The sequence below is a fragment of the Rana temporaria genome, chromosome 3 (genome assembly GCF_905171775.1).
Source record: "Rana temporaria chromosome 3, aRanTem1.1, whole genome shotgun sequence".
NCBI lineage: Eukaryota > Metazoa > Chordata > Amphibia > Anura > Ranidae > Rana > Rana temporaria.
In genome coordinates, this window is record NC_053491.1 from 150717320 (window position 1) to 150740650 (window position 23331).

A 23331-nucleotide genomic window follows, 5' to 3' on the forward strand; every position below is an offset into this window, starting at 1 on the left:
TCAAACTGTTTTCAGAGTGCTACTCAGAATGATTCAAATCTCAGTATCCATAGACTGCCTGTAACATAAGGACTTGTGGGCTGCCAGAAAATATTACAGTCTGTCTTGAGATGAAGTCCTTGACCTGTAATCAAAGTTGCAGGATCTGGGTCACTTCAGTTAATTTAAACTCTTGAAACTACTTGTGACTAAAGTGACTGGTTATAATAGAAGAAGGTTTGGCAAAAATACCCGCTCATGAAATAGGTATCTAAATAAGCTTGCAGAGAACTTCTAAACCATTTCTTAGTTTAAAATGCTGGAAAATGCATTACTATATTTTTTTAAATTAATTTGTACTTTCATGAAACCAAACTGGTTATGTCCCATACAGTTACCAGATTATCTTCCTACATTAATGCATATTAAATCCCTTAACAGGGTGCTATTCCTCCTACAGTTTACACCCTAACCACACACACACGTACATAGAATACGTTGGCAACACCGAATACTTTTAAATCCGTTTACAATCCCTCATACACATTATGTTAATCCCCTTACATTCCCACCACCTACAAGAGCACCCATACACACAGGACTGGAACAACATTGAGACAATGTTAAAGGTAAATAAGTGGTTAAATAGGAACAGTTACGCTGCTTTAACTGATGTCATATACAGGTCAAATCTTTTTGAGTTACATATGAAGGAAACATAGTAAGTTGATGGTAACAATACAGTGCTATATCGCACATCCCAATGACATTTCTGTCACCCAACTACCTACCTCTGGTTCCTGTGCTTCCATCTCTCCAACCTCCTCTAGGCTGGCCACTGCCAGCACCTGCTGTGTAATGCCCAAGCTCCTCTCCATGTAGCTAATGCTTCTCAGTGTTACTACTTGATTCTACAGTTCCAGGATCTGGGCTTCCAGAGAAACACTTTGCTCACATCTCACACAGCAGTATTCACCCTCGATTGGTTTATCAAGGAACACATACATGGTGCAGGATGTGCACTGAATGGCATCACCAGTCCTGTTGGGCATTTTACTCTCTATTCTATTGGGGGGATTGAGTAAGACTAACTATTTATAGCCTATCCTATTTGTAGCTATCTACTCCCAGTGCACCCACAATACGCGGGCGTTCACAATACACAAGGGCTCACAATACACGGCACTCACAATACACTGGCACTCACAATAAATAGGGACTCACAACACACAGGGACTCACACCACACAGGGACTCACAACACACAGGTACTCACAACACTCACAATACACATGAACTCACAATACACATGTACTCACACTACTTAGGTACACACAATACTCAGGTACACACAATACTCACATACACACAATACTCCGGTACTCATAATACTCAGGTACACACAATACTCAGGTATACACAATACTCAGGTACTCATAATACTCAGGTACTCATAATACTCAGGTACACACAATACTCAGGTACTTATAATACTCAGGTACACACAATACTCAGGTACACACAATACTCAGGTACACGCAATATTCAGGTACTCATAATATTCAGGTACACACAATACTCAGGTACACACAATACTCACATACACACAATACTCCGGTACTCATAATACTCAGGTACACACAATACTCAGGTACACACAATACTCAGGTACTCATAATACTCAGGTACTCATAATACTCAGGTACACACAATACTCAGGTACTTATAATACTCAGGTACACACAATACTCAGGTACACACAATACTCAGGTACACGCAATATTCAGGTACTCATAATATTCAGGTACACACAATACTCAGGTACACACAATACTCAGGTTCTCACAATACTCAGGTACACTCAATACTCAGGTACTCACATACACTGTCAGGCCCCGTACACACGACCAGTTTCCTCGGCAGAATTCAGCTTCCGACCGAGTTTCTGGCTGAATTCTGCCGAGGAAACTGGTCGTGTGTACACTTTCGGCCGAGGAAGCCGACGAGGAGCTCGGCGAGGAAATAGAGAACATGTTCTCTATTTCCTCTTTGTTCTATGGGAGCTCTCGTCCCGCCGAGCTCCTCGGCGGCTTCAGGGCTGAACTGGCCGAGGAACTCGATGTGTTTGGCACGTCGAGTTCCTCGGCCGTGTGTACGAGGCTTCAGTCAGTCAGATAGTTTGTGACTCTTTCTACATAACCACCCTCTGTAATCTAACACTAGTAGCAGTCAGTCAGAAGCCTTCGGTCTTGTGCCTCTGGTCTGCAGTTCACTTACCTGCTGTCTCTCCCTGTCAGTCTTCCACCTCCCAGACCCACAGGAATTACTCCCACCTCCCTGAACTCGTCTGTGGGGGGAGGCTGTCCCCCAGTTACACCCACTCACACCACCACTGTGATGTTCCGCTCCTGCCTCCGCTCTTGGTCCCTGGGTTACCCACTGCTGCTCTCGGTCATGGGGGAGGTGAGTCCGGACCTCTGTTCTCACACTGCTTCAACCACACTGTCACTCTGCACTTCTGTGCCCCCCAAAAAACTGAAACTCTGAATCATTCAGATATTCATTAGCAAGCTACATGTGCTTTGTTGTGCAGGGGGACCTTGCGGACACAGCAGGATTTCAGTCCTTCAGGGTGTAGTGTGCTACCAATTGTTTTCTTGGTGACTATGGTCCCATCTGATTGAAACTCCACAAGGTTGCAGATTGAGTGAGATTGACAGTTATTTTGTGCTTTTTCCAACTTTTGTCACCCTCTCATCAAGCTACTTGGGGATGGTCTTGCAGTCCATTCCAGCCATGTGTAGATCTATAATCTTGTCTCCAACATCCTTGGATAGATCTTTGGTCTTGGCCATGGTGGAGAGATTGGAATCTGATTGATTGATTGATCGCTTCTTTGGACAGATGTCTTTATCTCAGCTCCTTACCTGTAGAGAAGACACCTGGAAGCCAGAAATCTTGCTGATTGATTTGGGATCAAATAAGTATTTCGCTCATTAAAATGCAAATAAATGTATAATTATATTTTTGCAATTAGTTTTTCTGGATTTTGTTTGCTGTTATTCCGTCTCTCACTGTTAAAATAAACCTACCATTAAAATTAGAGAATTATCATTTCTTTGTCAGAGGGCAAATGTACAAAATCAGCAGACGATCAAATACTTTTTTCTCTTAGGGCTCTTTCACACATGCGGACCGTATATCCGCTTTTTCATCCATCCATTTACGGATGAAAAGGGGACATACATTGACAGGGCTGTCCCTGCACAGTGTGTGGGAACCGCCCTGTCATCCGCTGGCTCAGCGGGGATCAGCGGAGCGATCCCCGCTGAGCCAGCGGAGGTTCACCAAGAGGATCATCACGGATCCGTCCCGTGTGAAAGAGCCCTTACTGTAGATTCTCTAATTAGGCAAAGTAAATATTATGACCACGTTTGTCTTGTTTGGATTCATAGTTATGATGAATATACTGTAATACTACATTTACTCTGGGTGCAGCCATGTCATATATATCTATGCACTGTCAAGGCACAGAGCAGTGATGATGTATGTCATTCCATGCTGCTCCTTTGTCACTTTCTGCAAGAATTTTAGATTTGTAGAAAAAGGCATCACAATTGCTGTTTGCTCAGAAATGGCAACAGGGAATTTAAAGGAAAATTTCTGCATTGCCTCAGCTTTCTCTAGAGTGTCCTGAGCTTGCCTAACTTGTAACAGATCAACTTTAAATGTCCATTTCCATATATACAGTACATGATAAAATGTTTGAGTGAGCAACATACTTATGTTCACTGCAGCCATGAGAACGGTACAAGGGCGGATTAGAAAGAAGGTTGGATTGTTTATCATACAGCTGTGCCAAAAGTAAAAGCTGAATGAATGATATGGAGATTAAAGCCAGTAGTCTGAGCCTGTATTCAATCATTGCAGTCACTCTGTTTGCCTGCTGCATGCTGATGAAGTGTCATGAATGGTCCCATGTACTTTCACTCCAATATATTTCAGGCAGTAGTGATTACTGCTTGTATTCTACTAACACTTGAGATAAATGGCTTAGTAACTAAATGTCTGTTTTGTAGATCTCTGGGGGTTACTACCACAAGTGTGTAGTAGATTATAATTGACACAAGTATAAGAATGCAGTTTTTATAACTTGTTCTCAGTGTGTAATATAAGTATAAGTATGGTACAAATTTGTCGATTTTTAAATAAGCAAAGATTGCCTAAAACTGTCACTAAAAATAAGCCTTCCAAAAAGGAGAATGGATTTTTGGGTACATTGTTTTCTCATATGGCAGATGTGCGTGCATAGATCACTCACTAACAAATTACACTTTTTCATCCTGCTGGGCCTCATCAGCACTGGCCTTACTATTCCAGTCAGCATTTTAAGTGCCATTTTATTGCCATTAATATTTCAAATTAATCTTACTTTTAGCATTTATAATCCCAAGCCGGCACACTTGTTTTTCTTGATGTGGAAAGACATTTTCATTAAGCATCATGTACAGTTATTAATAGAGATATCAAATAATACTTCACTGTTATAAAACCTAGTCTTAAAATGATCTTTCATTTTTCAATGCGTTGGAAAGGAGAAATACACGACATTACCAAAAGTATTGGGACGCCTGCCTTTATGCAGACACAAACTTTAATGGCTTCACAGTCTTAGTCTGTAGGGTTCAATATTGAGTTGGCCGACCTTTTGCAGCTACAACAGCTTTAACTCTTCTGGGAAGGCTGTCCACAAGGTTTAGTAGTGTGTTTATGGGAATATTTGACTATTTTTCCAGAAGCACATTTGTGAGGTCATGTACTGATGTTGGACAAGAAAGGTGTTATTTTGGGTTGAGGTCAGGACTCTGTGTAGGCCAGTCAAGTTCCTCCACCACAAACTTGTTCAATCATGTCTTTATGGACCTTGCTTTTTGCCCTGGCCCAAATCATTTGGTGGAAGGGGATCATGGTGTGGGGTTGTTTTTCAGCGGTTGGGCTTGGCCCCTTAGTTCCAGTGAAGGGAACTCTTAAGGCATCAGCATACAAAAACAATTTGGACAATTTCATGCTTCCAACTTTGTGGGAACAGTTTGGGGATGGTCCTTTCCAGTGCACAGACAAGGTCCATAAAGACTTGGCTAAGCAAGTTTGGGGTGGAGGAACTTGACTGGTCTGCACAGAGTCCTGACCTCAACCTGGTAGAACACCTTTGGTAAGAATTAGAGCAGAGACTGCGAGCCAGGCCTCCTTGTCCAACATCAGTGCCTGACCTCACAAATACACTTTTGGAAGAATGGTCAAACATTCCCATAGACAAACTCCTAAACCTTGTGAACAGCCTTCCCAGAAGAGTTGAAACTGTTATAGCTGCAAAGGGTGCGCCATCTCAATTTTGAACCCTACGGACTAAGACTGGGATGCCATTAAATTTCATGTGTGTGTAAAGGCAGGCGTCCCAATTCTTTAGACAATATAGTGTATATACCTTTACTTCTAGAACAGAACATTTGTATTCCTGTATTTTTGTTACCTATAAAAAGAATATACAGGAAAAAGTATCAGCCAAAGTAATAGCCAACTTATTTATTGGATACAATTTTACTGAAAAAGAGTGCAAAAATTATTTTAAAACGATTTTACAGGCCCTCCATCGCAGATTTTCCCATAGGAAAACTGCCAAAAAACGCCGGGCAAAAGTTTGCCAGTTTTCCCGGCGGGAAAAAAGAGAGCTGGTTCTCTTTTTTTGTCCGCGGTTTTAGAACAGTTTTCCCGTCAAAACTGCGAGGAGCATACACACGGCTAGGATTCCTGGCCAAAAGCTCTCCTCACAGTTTTCCCGTCAGGAAAACCGGTCGTGTGTATGAGGCATAAAAGAACGACAGTTCAATTCCCTTTGTCTCAGCAGAAGAATAAAGCAACATTTGATAGTTACAGTATGTTACAGATTATTCTCACTTCTCTGTCTAAATGAATAAGATAATTTTATATTGGATTGTTGCTTGTCCCATGTGAAAGCCTAGTGTGTAATTACTTTTTTGTATGTTTGAGGGAGTTTTTCTTAATAAATATATTGGCTTGTTATGTATGATAATCAGGAAGGAATTTTACACTGCCACAAATTAGAATTGGTTAAAATTAAAAAAATTTTATCGTTGAAATGAAAGTATCATTTGTTTTGTGGTACATAGTGCATGTATTCAGGGTTGAATATATTTTAGGACCTATAGTAAACGGTAGTAATTTGAGTTAGTATATTGAAAAAATGTTGCACAGAACTAGAAAACAATAATGACTTTATGCACCATGATATTTCTGTTTATACTAATTTAAAACCATTTGATTAAACATTTTTATTGCAATCATTTCTCTACCTTGTAACAAATCACTTTATAGGCAGTGCTTGTTTCTGTGGAAATGAAAACGTGTACATGCAAGTTATGTCTTCAGGTGCAGAAACTACAAGAGGGGCTCAGATGGTTTCCAAAGAATCAGGCTCTTGGGACATTCCCTTTTAAGATTGGGATGGTCCTTTTTCTACTGCTTAGTGTTCTCATTTGAGCTGTCCCTTAGGGAATGCAGTACACTTATCTCTGCTGTATCTGAATCTCCTGTATTAAGTAGGCAACAATTCTTTAAGAACTCTACAATTGTCCTCTATTGTGACTGTTTGTACAATGCTTATCAGTGCTCGTAAGACAGTTGTATTGGAAATGCTTTCTCCTGCATCCCTGGAGCTGATTTACAAATAACAAGCACAAAGAAAACAGGAGCTGTTGCCAAAAATAACCAATCACCCTTCTTGATAATTTTAAGATGGAATCTAATTGATCTGGCATTTGCTTCTTTATGGCCCTTACAATGCCTATTCCTATACCACATGCAATATTGGACAATATTTTCAAAAAAAAAATCAGCATAATATTTGCATCAATTTCATTTTCAGAATGCCAATATAGAACATTTTATACAAATACATGAAAGACTTTGAATTGTTTTAACAAGAGGCAGGAGAAACCACAAGCAATTCAAATCCATTCTCTATCAGGTTGTGAGCAAACAAGGGCAGACTATTTCTCTAATTGATCTTCTAATATCCTATCTCACTTTGTGTCCAGTGTTATTCTATTTCCACTTCCAAAATGATTTATGATGATCAATCTGTTGCTTGACAATCAGTAACAACATTCTAATTATTGATTCTTTCCCTGGGGGGGGTCTTCTCTTGCTCTGCACACAGCATGACAGATGATCATAAATTGCATGATTTTCTTTTTATATAATTACTTACAAATATATAAATACACTTTTTTTCTTGTGATTCCATTCAAAGATGTGAATTATTTATATTACCTATCTAAGACACAAAAGATGGGATCAATGATGATGGACCATAATCATAGAGGTTAAGAGGCCAGAAATTACCGTACATTTTTACAAGGATGTGCCCAAAATGCTGACAAGCCTTTTGATCATCTTGCCTATTTCTGCATAAGACAATTATATTCAATCATACAATAATATGGAAAAGTGCTTTTTTTTTTTGCCTTGAAGGATTTATCTTGCTGCAGATATTAAATGTTCTATGACAAAACAGATATACCGTATATACTCGAGTATAAGCCAACCTGAATATAAGCAATGGCACCTAATTTTTACCACAAAAAAATGGAAATACGTATTGACTCGAATATAAGCCTAGGGTGAGAATGCAGCAGCTACTGTAAGTGGAAAAGAGGGTCAACAATGCCCATATGCAGCCTCACTGTGCCCATTTGCATGCCTCACTGTGCCCATTTGCACGCCTCACTGTGCCCATTGCACACCTCACTATGCCCATTGCATGCCTCAGGGAGAGATAAAGACAGGGGATCAGGGAGATAGAGAGGTGAGTTCAGAGAGAGAGAGAGAGGGGGTCAGTGAAAGTGCTCACTCACCTGGAAAGCTGCTCAGGGCAGACTGCAGGGATGCTGGAGGTGGAGTGGATGGAGCAGTGTGGGGAATGGATCCTCTCCACCTAGTACTGCTACACTTCCCGAGTCGTCACCCGCACACAGAGAGCAGAGGACGGAGCAGCCATCATAGGAGGGAGGGGGAGGAGAGGAGCAGGGTCTGTGGCGGGCATCCAGTGTAAAAAAGCCACGCTTTCTCCTTGTCCTGTTCCGTGATAGGCGGAACACTCAGTTTCCCAGCGTGACTGTGTTCAGTGTTCTGCCTATCACGGACGTCCTCTTATCCTTGTCCCACAGACGAGGTTGAGAGGACGTCCATGATAGGCGGAACACTGACTTACTGCTGGGAAACTGAGTGTGTACCGCCTATCACGGACAGGTAGGAGGCACAGCTTTTTTTACACTGGACACCCGTAGTCTAACTGCATGTCATGGGCTGACCAGTGACTCGAGTATAAACCGAGGGGGGTATTTTCAGCATAAAAAAAGGTTGAAAAACTCGGCTTATACTCGAGTATATACAGTACTTTGTTTTAAAGATATTCCATTGTTCCAATTGCAAATTTGTTTAATCTCTGCTAAGCATTTTTTATAGTACGTTTGAGCCATATTATAAACATTTATTTTGCAAAATAGTATATTCATACAATATATATTTTCATCTTTATTTTACTGTATATTTAGGTGACACAATTACATACATTCCATTCAGCATTCAGAATACTCACATTTCATCAATTAAAAACAGGCATGTCAGGAACCCGGGGTGGAGCCTGGAGATCTGACGTTACAACGCTATATGCGCTGACCGCGATCATCTTGAAGGTTGGAAACAATTAAAACCTATGACCAATTTTAGTTCCTGGCATACCTGTTTTTAATTGATGAAATGTGAGTATTCTGAATGCTTTTAAATTTGAACTGATTCTGCATACTGCACCATGAGGAGTTGCTTTCTTTCTATTTAATGCATGAACCTGCAAATCCAGCATGTGTTAAGACTATACGAGATCCAGCTATCTGCTACATGAGTGGAGTTGTAATATTATGGATATATTATGCCTATCTGACCTATAATTTAGTGGTCCACTGTTTGTGGTAAGAGGCCCGGTGTGTTGGTGTTCAGTGGAGGATATATTTAATTTAGTTTGTCCTTTATACATTATGGGTGATTTCAGTTTCTCTGATCATGGACTCTTTATTTGCATATTGTTTATGCTTTTATTGTTAGTGCTGCATATACCTACCTTTTCTTTTATCCTATTGTTACTAAAAAAAATTATGCCAGCTGCTCTGTAGATATTATGGTTCAGTGATTAATTTGTATTTTTAAAATTTCTGGTAATTGCAGTGTGTGTGGGGGGGGGGGGAGTGTTAGAGGGAGAGGAGCTGGATTTAGGAGATTCCAAAAATGTTTTTTTTTTCTTTAAAAGTTTTATAGGATGTATTTCTTAAATTTTGTCTCCCCCATTGGGAATATTTACCGTCTCTATTTGTCCTGTTGTCACCAGGACAGAAAGTGATGTAAAAAACAAAGTTTTAGATTTGTCACAAGGACAGTGTAGCCACCTATTCATATGACAACTGTTTATAATATCCTCTCACTTTCGTATGACTTTATATTGCCCATTTACGGAATTCTACCCATAAGAGAAAAAGGTATACTATTAGTTAGTTAGGCAGTGGAAATATAAAGTGTCCATAGACTTTGCCTTGTTTCAAATTTACCTTATATTATTTAATTGTTAGAAATTTGAGTCTGCAATAGGGACAATCGAATCAGTAGAATAGTAGAATGGAAAATTCCATACTTTCTTATTTTTTAGAAGAAGACTGAGCAAGACTTTTTAAACCAAGCAATCATACTTTGTGAGCTGTTAGATTCCCTACGGAATGGACACATTTGCATGTGTATATTCAGGAGTATCAAAACATTAATCTGCAAATAAACCAAAAAGTTATCTATAGATATTCTATGAGTGGCATATAGTATATTGTGAAACAGTTTGCTGGAATAATGTTTTTTCTGCTGATAGCCAAAAATGTATACATCCCTATAAATGAAAATGAGAGTGTATGTGTATGTGAACTGAAGTGGCAAAGAGTCAATCTTCTTATTAGATCAGGTGAAAGAACAAGTTCCTGGGGATCTAAAATGTTCAGCCATTTAGTAGGCTTTTATCCCAGTTAATATAATTAAAATGTTTGTACACTCTTGCGTAAATCACAGGTATTGAACAACATGGGTCTTTGAACAGAGATGATTATTTGAGTTACACTTAAAATATACATTGAACTGTGTAGGATGTGGTTAATCAGGTCAATACATTATAGTTCTTCACATTACACTTTTTTTGTACCAAATATTCCCCCTCTCATTTTTTAGTGCCATTTGACAGCCTGTGATGAGGCGATATGTCACCTCCTCACTGGTGTTTTAAAGAATATGCAAACCCAACATTTCATATTCCTGATATGTGTCTGGTGTACCATGTACTTGTATGAAGAAAAAGTATCCAGTTTTCTTTGTATTACTTCCTTTGTGTGAAATTCCTGGTGTTCCTGTTAATCATTTTGATTTTCTATTAAAAACTGACAACGCTAAGCAGGAGAACACAGTGTGGTCAGTCCTCTAGCTATGCTAGGAACTCAGCCTGCTCTCCTCCAATGATCTTGTGCTGACACCCCTCTTTCCCCCACCCTGCATAGCCTTTCACTGGGAAGCTCAGTGTTCTGCTGTTTTTCCTTCCCCTGCTCTTATGTAGCTGAGAACAGGGGGATGTGATCACTTACACAATAGGGAAAAAGGTATTTTGATTTTATTTTTTATATCTATACACAAATGTTTTGCCTTTCATTTATATTTTAAATTTAAGGGGTTGTTACAATGTGAGGGTTTACGATCACTTTAACCCTGTAAATACAGTGTCTGCAAAGCACCATGGCCTCAGCATTGTACAACCCCATATGGATGCCTTTGCAGTCTAAGGGGGGCAGTCAGGGGGCTCAACCGACTATTTTTATTAACCCTGATTGCAAGTGTAATGGAGCCCATAAAGCCTATTTAAATCTTCTGTTGTGATCTTTAAAACATATTCTAGGTGCAAATGTTCAATGTTTATTTTTATGGAAACCACCGCTGAGGAAATCCTGTCTACTGCCAGCAGCAGCAGAGTGGGACCCTTGCTCTCTGTGGAAAGGCAGTGGTCTAGAGGTTTGACATGCCCCCTACAAATACTGAGTCAGACCTACAGTACATCTCTGCCAATGACATAGCCCTGACTGTGCATTCTCTACATTGGGGAGAGCTGTACACCTGTGATTTGCAGATTGAGCTCAAAGGAGATCTGTACTGGGGTCTAGATACTGGGAGGGGTTACGGGAGTCAAACTTTTCCCTAGAAAATAAGTGGTGCAATACCTGCAGATACCCATTCCACACATATTGGGAACATCTGCTTCACCTGACAGACATTATCCTTTTTAATCAAATATACACCAAAAAACCGCGCTATCACAACACCGTAAATTCAGGCAGCGGCTAGCGTGTGATGACAAGAAAATAAAACAATATAAAAAGCCGCGCCAGATATCAAAAACAAATGAATATAGTAGTTAAACAGTCCACAGATGGTATAAGTAGTAGTGGATTTTAGATTGGTTCTCCAGCAAAGACAGAATCACTGTATTGATCAGAGGCTGATTTGCATGTAGAGATGTTAGCTTTTCAATGCACCAGGTGACATGCATACAGTGTGTGAGATCCCACCACCGGAATTGTATATCAGCTTACCAGATAGCAAGCCTTTAGTGCAGTTGGCTATAGCCCAGCCACGGCCTTTGAATCCCCTGGGCTAGGATGTTTCAAAATTCCCAATCGAATGGCAGCCTTGATGTTAAAGGTGGTGCGTATTTGCGGTTTGGGACGCAACGCCACTCATCAATAACCACAGTAAAACGACAAGCGTACCCCAATCCGGCTCACATGCAGGCAGGAAGATAGAAAGGGACGCAATAGCGTGATATCGTAGGTATAACAGATTTATTAAAAAAGTAATGTACTTACACTTAGGCAGTATAAACACAGCATGTACAGATAGGTAAAAAAGCCGGCCGGCTTGCAGAGCCCTCCTCCTAGGCGTGGTGACATCACTGACGCTGCCTCCAGACGCGTTTCGTCCTATTGGACATTCTCAATGGGGGTAGGGCTAGCAGCAGTGTGTCACCTTATAAAGTAGCCACTCAATGCAAAGGGTGGTCCATAGAAACTGACCCCGCCATCTTTGTTGAGGGAAAGTTTTCCCATACAACCGCGCGCAATCTCGCGGCCAGGGAAGAGAGTGTAAGACGTTCACCATCGTTTTGTAACGAGGATGGGATTACTCTCTCTACAGATTAGTAGTGTAAATATAAATATAGAAATAAAATTAGAAAGGTATAGTCTTAATACCTACAGCGTAAAGAGGACAGAGGAACCAAGGGAAAATCTATGTGTCCGGCACAAGACAAGAATCCCTTGGCTCACTGTGGCCATCTTGTGGATAAAATTAAAATCTCTTTTTAAAAGAGATAAATTCATTCCTGACATTACATGGTTTAAGAGAAATCGAGCCTCTAACCTAACATAAGATTTTATATGGGATTTTATCGAATATGTCAATAGGAGATTCTCAGACTCTCATATAATATTTAATAAAGTCCTCATCCAAAATTCATTTAGTTAATTTTATTAACTGAATAATATAAGGCTTTATAGTGTACTAAAAGCCATTAGGGAAATAATTTTAATATAGAAAATATATAAATATTATATATAAAAAGAAAAAACCAGATCACAGTCATCCTTTTTAATCAGTCTCCCTTGCCAGGCTGATACTGTAATACTGCAAACACAACTGCTTCATTTCAACAGATGTGAAATGTTGTAGTAGGAGGGTATGGAGTGAATAGAGTAGGGAGCAGCTTGTGTCAGGCGCGGGCAAGTCAGTAACCTGACAGGAAAATCAATAGCACAGGCTGCACAGCCCTGGGCACTACTTTTAGGGAGTTTCTGCACCTTGAATGGCCTATGCTCTCCCAAAAGGAAGTAGGAGCAAAGGCAAGATATGGATCACAAGGGTATTAGGGCAAGTTGAGGGTGAAACTATGGGTAAAAGTGAAAGAAGAAAGAAAGCTGAAATAATGGGGCAAGATGTTGTGAGTTAGGACTTATTGCAGCATGAAAAGAGTGGAAACGTGAGTCTGGGCTTGTAAAGCACTGCAGTACAAAGAATCAAATGAAACATAATTTTGTGAGAGTTCAAGTACACAAATTAAACAGTGTAATGTATTGGCACCATGCATCACACTACCTCTACACAAAGCACACCAGCTGGCTCACATTATTTGGAGCAGAACCCTCACCCACTGGCGTGGATGGGCCTGTAATACTGATTTCTACCCCCAAGCAAAAACACATCTATATGCAAAAAAGAAGAAGTCGCGCTAATTATAACTTATGAAAAACTGCACTGATACCAGCGCAAAAAATGTAAACCATATGATCATAAATAAATACACGTGCTGTGAACAAAAGGTGAATATCTATGGAAAAGAGGAGGGAACTCACATAGCATAAAATCCTCAGGCGTTCATTAAATAATAAGAAAAGTACACTTACATCAATTCTGTGACATAGAGCGTTTAAAATAACAATACGGCCTTCTTCTCGAACGTGCAGCCCGTATCTTCCGGGTCTGATCACTTGACGCGAGGACGTCAGAACGTCGCCTCCCAACGTTTCGTCTCGATGGGGATGTGGTCACATCTATGTCCACAAATGCTGGAACTGTACCTATTGTGTAAAGGAGTCACTGGAGCTATCTATGTACTTAGGCAACATGGGCCAGGCCTTCCCCTCTGTAAGCTGCAGGGGATGTGCAACCAGTAGACGGGAGGAGGGGCAGAGCCTGTTTCAGGAATCTCACCCTGTCTTCAATACCATGACACCTTGTTCTTGCCCTCATATCTCTCTCCACACCTGTACCACAGCAGCAGTGACATAACTTGTAAATATCTATATTTTTATATGGAATTCAGCCATGGATTTCCTTCATCTATTCCTCTGACTGTCTGTAGCTGTCATTTGTGGGACAAGTAAGTCTTATGCTGCGTACACACCATCGCTTTATGTGATGAAAAAAACCAACGCTTGTAAAAACGTCAATTAAAATGACTGTGTGTGGGGGAAAACGTTGTTTTATGTCTTGTGAAAAACGACAAAAAAAAATTGAAGCATGCTTCAATTTTTTGTGTCGTTTTTCAAAACGTCGTTTTTTGTTTCACAAAAATTGACTGTGTGTAGCAAAAAACGACGTTTAAAGCGACGTTTTTAAACCCACGCATGCCCAGAAGCTAGTTATAAAGCGAGCTTCAATGGAAAAAAGTGGTGAATGTAACCTCGCTTTGCTAGAGCATTGTGAAAAAACGATGGTGTGTAGGCAACGTCGTTTTTGAAAATTGAAGTTTCAAAAACGTCGTTTTTTACTTCACAGAAAATGTCGTTTTTTTCCATCACATAAAGTGATGGTGTGTACGCGGCATTAGGGCTTGTTCACACCAATTCAGATGAGCTGTGTTTATCTGCAGAGATCAACACATGCATAATGCCCAGGCACATAGAAAACAGGTGTTTCCTATTTGAATATAAAGGTGCTGCACTTATTATAGGAAAACCTAATATCAATAGTATGAAATAAAATGATCAATTTAATGTTAATGACAATCTAATAATGTGATCAAAATTCACAAATGCACAGGCACAAGTATAAATATTATCAAATAAATGTGTCAGTGTTATAAAACAAACATCAATAGTCACTGACCACAACAATTGAGAACTAAAAAAATTGAATGCATATAACTATGCTTAAGGTCCATAGAAACACAATGTGAACCAGTGTTGAAAATGCTAAAGTGTGCTTTGAAAATTTGCAGTCAATCCTCCACCGGGTCCATCAAGGGTGTGCGCTCACCTGGCCATCTGACCCTCACTACAAAGGTCAAAATCACATAAAACAGCGCATACACAGGTCAACCAAATGGATCCAGTCAATGAAGGAAAGGTGCACAATCAGGATTTCAATCCACAGTGGTTAACTAGATTTTGCACTCAGTAAAATAAAGGACAATCGAAATTCACACAGCCATTGAAAGACAAAATACCACTCAGAGATCATCTATGACATATCTACAGTATATATATATAAGGGCCAAAACAACTAATCGATTAATCGACAACTAATCGATTATGAAATTAATCGATTACAATTTTCATAATCGATTAACCGGCCAGTAACATAATGGGGTAAAAAAACTAAAATTAGCCCTTTATAGTACAAAAAAGCAAATCGCTACTATAAATATTACTTTCACTGTCCCACAGTAAAAAAATAACCCCTTACAGTAGCGATTATTTGCTCTTTTTGTACGTATTTTTGTTTTAACCCCATTATGTTACTAAACATCTCAGGCCTGGGTTCACATCTCCGTTTTTTGGTGCTTTTTGCAGAAACACACTACAGTTTATTTACATGTTTTCCTATGGGACACGTTTACATCCATGATTTTTTTTCAGCAGGTGCGTATTTGGAAAGGGTAAGGACTTTTTAAAACGCAAAATGGTGCTATTTTTTTTTTTGGTTCAATATACTTCAATGGAGAAGCTGCAGAAAAGCATGTAATGTGTTTTTGCGGCAATTTGTGTTTTGTAATCTGCCCAACAACAAATTGGCCCAAAAAAATAAAAAATGCAAATATTTTTTTTTTTTTAAGGCTATTATCCGATTAATCGAAACAATAATCGGCCAACTAATTGATTATGAAGGACTGTAGACACAGTGGTCGGGCAAGGAAACTTAAAGAGGAGGTTCACCCTCAAAATTAACTTTTTTCGCTAACCTATCTGTAGCCTTAAAAAAGGCTTGTAGCGTTGTCATTTTTTTTAATGTGTACACTTACCTGTCTTCAGCCTCACTTCCGGGTCTTCTTCATTGCGGGGAGTGGGCGTGTCGCTCCTTTTCCCCGACGGGGAGCTCTGCGCAATGTCTCCTGGGAGTGAGTGTTGATCCTCCCAGGAGACGATTGACGTGCGGATCAAGTGCATCATCGCCTTCCGAAAATATCCGACGGGGACTCGGCTCTTTACTGCGCTATACGGCGACTGCGCCTGCTGTGTAGAGCTAACTGCGCAGGCGCCGTAAGTGCCGTGTCCCCCTCGGATATTTTCGGAAGGCGATGATGCGCTTTATCCGCACGTCAATTGTCTCCTCGTCGTCTTAGGAACGCCTACTCCCCGGGGGAGCGAGAACCCGGAAGCCGGGTGAAAACGACGAAAAACGTAAGTACAGCCCGAAAAAAAAAAAATCCAGCATACTGTTGATGTCAGCAGTATGCTGGATATAACAGTCTATAGATATTTTAGGGTGAACCCCCGCTTTAAAGTGATTGAAAACAATTACCTTTTAAAACACCTTTTAAAACAGCCCATTCAGTTTAAAATAAACAAAAGGCAAAACATTTGTGTATAGATATAAAAAAACTCATTTGGTCTGATGAAGAAGCTGTAGCTTCGAAATGCATTACCATTCCTTGCCACTGTGAATAATCACATTTCCTGTTCCTGTGAAGTCACGACCAGCTGCTTCTCGTTTCCTGCTTCCTGGTTTTCAGCCTTCTCTGGATCCCTGTAAGATCACACCAGGGCTCCAGGCTGCAAAGGAAAAACAGGACCCTAAATAGGACGTTTATGAGACTCCAGGACTGGCGATTTTAACCACATACTGAACTAAGTTACTACTTGTTTTATACTGCACTTATTCTGGCGCCCCTCTGTTCCCATTTCTACACAGAGCTCATCGCTTCACTCTAAGGGAGCTGCCTCCAGGTGCTAAGCATACAAGATCTCGGGTCATTTATGGACATTATGTTTTAAAGAAATTTTTTTATATTATGTGTGCTTACTCACACACACACACATTTTATGTATACCTATATTCCAGTTGCTATATAATTTTATGTTATCACCATATCTAGTACCCCTATATAAAAATCATTATAAATACCTTTTTTCCCATTATTTTAAATGATCACACTCCCTCTGTTCTCAGCTGCATAAGAGCTGGGGGGAGGAGAAGCAACAGTACGCTGATGTTAATCGCCCATAAGAAGCTACAGGACCAGACCTTGGTGCATTTTTTACTATGATTTTTGGTGCATTTGAAATGCATTTGTCACATGGCGAACATGAGCCTGCTACCCATGCTTGGGGTGGCAAAAGATCAGAGATTAGGAGGAATTTGGGAGAAAGGGGCTGGGGCGCTAGTTGTTATGCCATGTACACACGATCGGTTCATCTGATGAAAACGGTCCGATGGACCGTTTTCATCGGACGAACCGATCGTGTGTGGGCCCCATCGTTTTTTTTCCCCATCAGTGAAAAAACTTAGAACCTTTTTTAAAATTATCTGATGGTTAAAAAAACGATAGAAAAAAAACGATCGTCTGTGCGCAAGTCCATCGGTTAAAAATCCATGCATGCTCAGAATCAAGTCGACGCATGCTCGGAAGCATTGAACTTCATTTTTCTCAGCACGTCGTAGTGTTTTACGTCACCGCGTTCTGACACGAATGGATTTTTAACTGATGGTGTGTAGGCAAGACTGATAAAAGTCAGCTTCATTGGATATCTGATGAAAAAATCCATCGCTCCATTTTCATCGGATGAACCGATCGTGTGTACGTGGCATTAGAGAAAACAAACCTTTAGTTTTAAGCACCTTAAGAGTAATTTCACACTGGGGCAGGGGGAGAGTTAGCGGTAAAGCACCACTTATTTTAGCGGCGCTTTACCGCTGTATTAGCAGTAGCCGAATAAAGGGTTAATGGCGTCTGCAAAGCACCGCTGCCGAAGAGCTTTGCAGGAGCTTCAGCAGAGGTGACCATTGATTCCAATTGCAGGGGTATTGGAGGAGTGGTGTATTCACTGCTCCCACACCGCCCAAAAGATGCTACTTACAGGACTTTTTCTAACGTCCTGCAAGCACAGGGTCTCACACTGGGGCTGCAGGGGAGGAGTTTTTCAGGTGCTTTACAGGTGCTATTTTTAGCCCCAAAGCGCCTGAAAAACACCCCAGTGTGAAAGAGGTCTAAATGTATTTAGCAAATGTATATTTTCACTCGAACTTTAAAGGAGTTGTAAAGGAAAGAATGTCTGATGATGCCGCCCCCCCTCCAGCTCGTGTTTTACTTACCTGACCCCTTGAAAGTCCCACGCTCGGTCCCGAGATCCTCTTTGCCGCTCAGCCTGGCCGCTGATTGGCTAAAGCGGATGGATTAAGAGCAGCGCAGCCATTGGCTGCCGCTGCTGTCAATCACATCCAGTGACGCAGCGTGCCGAGGGGCTGAGTGATACAGTGAGCGGCTATGGCCGCTCGCTGTATCACGGGAGCGCGCCCGCAAGGACTCATCACCATGCGAGCTCTCTCGCATGAAGGTGATGACTTCTTGCAGGGAGGACCAGAGACAGCCGCAGAGGGACCCCAGAAGACGTGGAACGGGGGCCACTCTGTGCAAAACTAACTGCACAGTGGAGGTAAGTATAACATGTTTTTTATTTTAAAAGAAAAAAAATTCCTTTAGTGACCCTTTAATGCTTTTGACTATGAATTATTCTGACAAAAAATAATACAGCTGCTATAGCTGCTCTAACATATTGTAGGTCAATAAAGAGGGACATATCCACCAACAGCATCAATAGCATTGATGAAGTCAGTTGAACACTTGTTTTTCTTTCTCTTTGCTCTGTTTTTTAAATTAATGTGTGACAGCTCAGCATGATGCTATTTTTATCATATAGCTAGCTGATAAAGCATTATACTCAACAAATACCTGCTCTGGTGAACATCTTAAGTGCATTTATTATATGATCAGTTTTGTTTTCATGATTTCTTTACTTGAAGATTGTGAAATTAGAGTGGGTCACATGAATTTCATCACTTTCCGAGCATTGAGATAACATTGAGACTCAGCAGGAGAAACAATCACTGCTAGGTAACATTTGAATACAAGCAATTCAGGAGAGTGTCTGTGCTGTCCTAATTATATATCTTCCCTGAATGAATGTTGTCCTTAGCAAATATACTAAAATGTTTGTATAGAGCTGCTTGGTATAATAGCTGACCCGTGTCCTTGATTTGCTCTATTGCTTATATTCTTTTACAGTTGTATCTTCCAGTAAAAATGTGCTATCTGTGAAAACAAAACTAGAAAATAGACAGCTAGTACATCTGATTAAAAACCACCATATGCAAATGTAAAAAAAAAATCCCAAGGGGCTGTTTGGATGTAAACATAATAAAACCATTTCATAACCCCGATCATTTGGGGGGCATTTATTGAACTTTCATCTTCACCTCTTGCTGATTAAAAACTGGCATTGAATGAATCATGTTTCTGTGAATGATAATGCAGTATGCTTCCCTATAAAGACTAATTGTATTGCTATGTAACTATGTTTAGGAAGAGCCAATTTGGTTATGTATGCATCTCAAAACAAAGTGAAATAGCCAGTTAGGTTATACATGCATCCTGAAACAAAGTAAATGGGCCAGTTAGATTATGCATGCATCCATTTTTTTTAATAATTGAGGAAAAGGTAATTTTATTAACACATGCCAGTTCTGTCCAAGTCCTGCTCCAAATATTTGGTAAACATAGTAACATAACCTGTTGAACACCAGGTGGCTCAATAACAGGGTGTACACAATCTGAAAGCAGTTGTTGTTTAAGGAGGTAGAGACATTTTAGTATTGTTAACTTCCTTACAGGGCACTTAAACCCCCCTCCTGCCCATACCAATTTTCAGCTTTCAGCGCTGACACACTTTGAATGACAATTGCACAGTCATACAACACTGTATCCAAATGAAATTTTTATCATTTTTTTTCACACAAATAAAGCTTTCTCTTGGTGCTATTTAATCACCACTGGGGTTTTTATTTTTTGCTAAACAAACAAAAAACATGGAAAATTTTTTAAAAAAATCATGTTTCATAATGATGGGGGGCACTGATGGGTGGCACTGATGGGGGCACTGATGGCACTTAAAGGTGGCACTGATGAGCACTGGTAGGTGACACTGATGAGCACTGGTATTGGACACTGATGGGTGGCACTGGTAGGTGACACTTATAGGTGGCACTGTGGGCTCTGATGGGTGGCACTGTGGAAACTGATGGGTTGCACTGTGGGCACTGATGGGTGCCACTGTCCAGGGATTCCCTCCCAGCAATTCAGGTCCATGCTGTAGCCGTGTTTCAGCTATAGCGCGGATCTGTAGTTGCTAAATGTTGAGTATACAGTTTGGATGTGTGAAGGTTTTCTATAAATACCAAGCACATAAATTACTACCATATAATTTTACTAAGTCCTTGCACTTTTTCTATGCATATCATTTTGGGTCTAAGAAATGTAACCTCCCTCAGAACAGTAGCCTATATTAAGTGTGGATCTATATGTGATTTCAGCAGTATGGTACTTTTTTTTACCATGAAGAAATACAATAAATTAATGCATAAATACAGGCTGGGCACTTCTGAAATGTCTTGTATGACACTTCTATGTGTCAGTTTGTGGATAACCCGACTAGAAACAAGATTCTGCTTGACCTACTAATTACTAATAACCCAGAGCTGGTAGTCGATGTGAAAGTACAGGATTATTTCGGTAACAGCAACCACTAGAAAATTACATTGACTGTAAGGCACAGGAAAAGCAGACAAGAAGTTGGGACAAGAACATTCAATTTCAAGAGAATTAACTTTACCAAACTGTGCTCCATACTTTATGACACTAAATGGGAAGGCATTCTAGAAACAAAAAATATGAAGGAAAAGTGGGAGTACTTTAAGAACATGTTATGTAAAAAGCATTAGCCACTGTATTCCAAAGGGAAACAAATATAAAATAACTAAGGCTAAACCTGGGTGGCTAAATTCAAGTGTGAAAAAGCTCATTAAAGAAAAAAAAAAGAAAAACGTTTTTTTTTTACCTTACTGCATTATGGAAAAAAAACCTTCTGCCTTTACAACCACTTTAAACAAATGCATATAATCTCATATGATATAAAGAGTGATGTGGGGGTGGTGGCACTGCCTGTGCCTGAAGAGTGACCTACAGGATCCTATGTGGGCTATAAGTAAGGCTGTGACAGGCCAATAAGGTTAAGACTGTAATAGGCCACTATTAATAAGTGAACAATAAATTAATGGCCCGGATTCAAAGAGATCTGCGCATTATTTAAGGAGGCGCAGGGCAACGATTTTGCCCCCGCAAATTTGCTCTGCTGCCCTTGATTCACGGAGCAGAAGCTCCATGAATTGCGCCCGGCGCTAGAGCACGCAATTTAAATGATCCCGTAGGGGGAGGGAATCATTTAAATTAGGCACGCTCCCGCGCCGAGCGTAGAGCGCATGCTCTGTCGGGAAACTTTCCCGACGTGCATTGCGGCAAATGATGTCGCAAGGGCGTCATTTGCTTCCAAGTGAATGGGGTCCAGCGCCATTCACGAATCACTTACGCAAACGACGTGAAATTCAAATTTCGCGACGCGGGAACTACGGGTATACTTTAGCATTGGCTGCCCCTACTATTAGAAGGGGCAGCCTTACGCTAAACACGCCGTACGGAAACGACGTAACTTGCGTACGCAGGGCTCGCGCAACATTGTGAATCGGTGTTAGTATGCAATTTGCATACTATACACTGAGCACAATAGGAGCACCCCCTAGCGGTCATCGCAAGAATGCAGCCTAAAATATGCGTGGCATAAGAGCCTTATGCCACGCAGATTTTAGGCTGCAGTTGGCGTTACGATGTTCCTGAATCAGGAGCATTCGTAACGCCGGAGCAAGTAAGCAATTGCGCTGTGTAACCTATGGTTACACAGGCACAATTGCTTCTTGAATCTGGGCCAATGTGATTAAATTAGTGCTAAATGGTAAGTGATAAAAAAATCCTACTACCATATATACCATGAGTATTATGTGCTTAATATAAATATGTTTTTTTTTAATACCAATACCTATTACAGTCTTAACCTTATTGGCCTGTCACAGCCTTACTTATAGCCCACATAGGATCCTGTAGGTCACTCTTCAGGCACAAGCAGCGCCACCACCCCCACATCACTCTTTATATCTTGCAGAGCTACCCTTGGGGAGCTTCTTTAGGGGGGGCTGCAGCCTTTTCTCCTTTTTCCTAAGTGCAGATTTCTTTATTTCACTTTAATGTCATATCATGTCTGCTGACAATAAAGAAAGCCCTAATAGAGCATTGACAAAAATAAATAAATAGATGATAAAGTTAATTTGTTTGCATAACTATGTTTAAGGACAGGTGGCCTAAAATTCTGGAAGGTTTTAGGGTTATGTTTATCCATGTGGGCATGCTTATTTTGGTCATGTACAAATTAAAAAACATATTTTATCTAAATGATTGCTGCATGTGTCCTTTTGGCAGATGTTGCTATTATGGCTTAGAGAGTTTTACACTGCAGCATTTTATACAATTTACCACATTGTGCAGCTGCTGTGTGAGCTTGGTATTTAAACATTTAGGTATGTATTATGTATGAATTTTGAAGACTGAAACAGTAAAAATATTATCATATTGTCTTGCTAAACATCTTCTCTAAAGGATTGTCTATTTATATGTTGATTTTTTTTTCGCAACAAGTTTTATTAGGCAAATAATTACATAGAAAATGAATATAAACAAATTGCAAAAAAAGAGTCAATATAAAAGTTCTGGAGTGAAAAGTAATACATTCCAGCTAATTGTTAAAATATATTTAAACCCAATAACAGAACATCTATTTATTACAGCTTTCCAGCCCTTAGATGAGGTGGCTGCATTTGTTTACTTTTACCTGGTAATCCTATATATATCACACTTCCTGTCCGTGGGTGGCTACATTTATTTATAAACTGTATCTGTGAAGGGAACTACAGTATGATTGCCACCCAGGCTGCATACAGATATGTCTGCTTTTGTTCATCTCCATTACATGAAGGGTGATGGCATTATTGTTTACAGAAGAAAGACAAGGTTGTTGTTTTTTTCTTTCTGTTCTCGTAACCAGGTGCAGACTCTGAGCGTACTAGACACACCCAGAAAATGTGATCATTGTATATCTAGTATATCCAGCCTTCTGCCCTGCTGCCAGAAACCCCCCTGTCCCGTACACAGCAATTCAGCTCTGAATAATCACAGCTGCATTGCCGAGTATACAGAGAAGGTTCTGGCAGCAGGAGCTGTAAAAAAAAGCTGTCTGACAAAATTTATCAACAACATTGCACAGCGTACACA

At 40.2% G+C, this 23331-nt stretch overlaps 1 protein-coding gene across 2 annotated transcripts in view; it reads left to right on the forward strand.

The window, feature by feature from the left end:
- TAFA5 (TAFA chemokine like family member 5) overlaps positions 1-23331 on the forward strand; it is a 596064-nt gene that overhangs the window by 223458 nt on the left and 349275 nt on the right. The window lies entirely within an intron of this gene.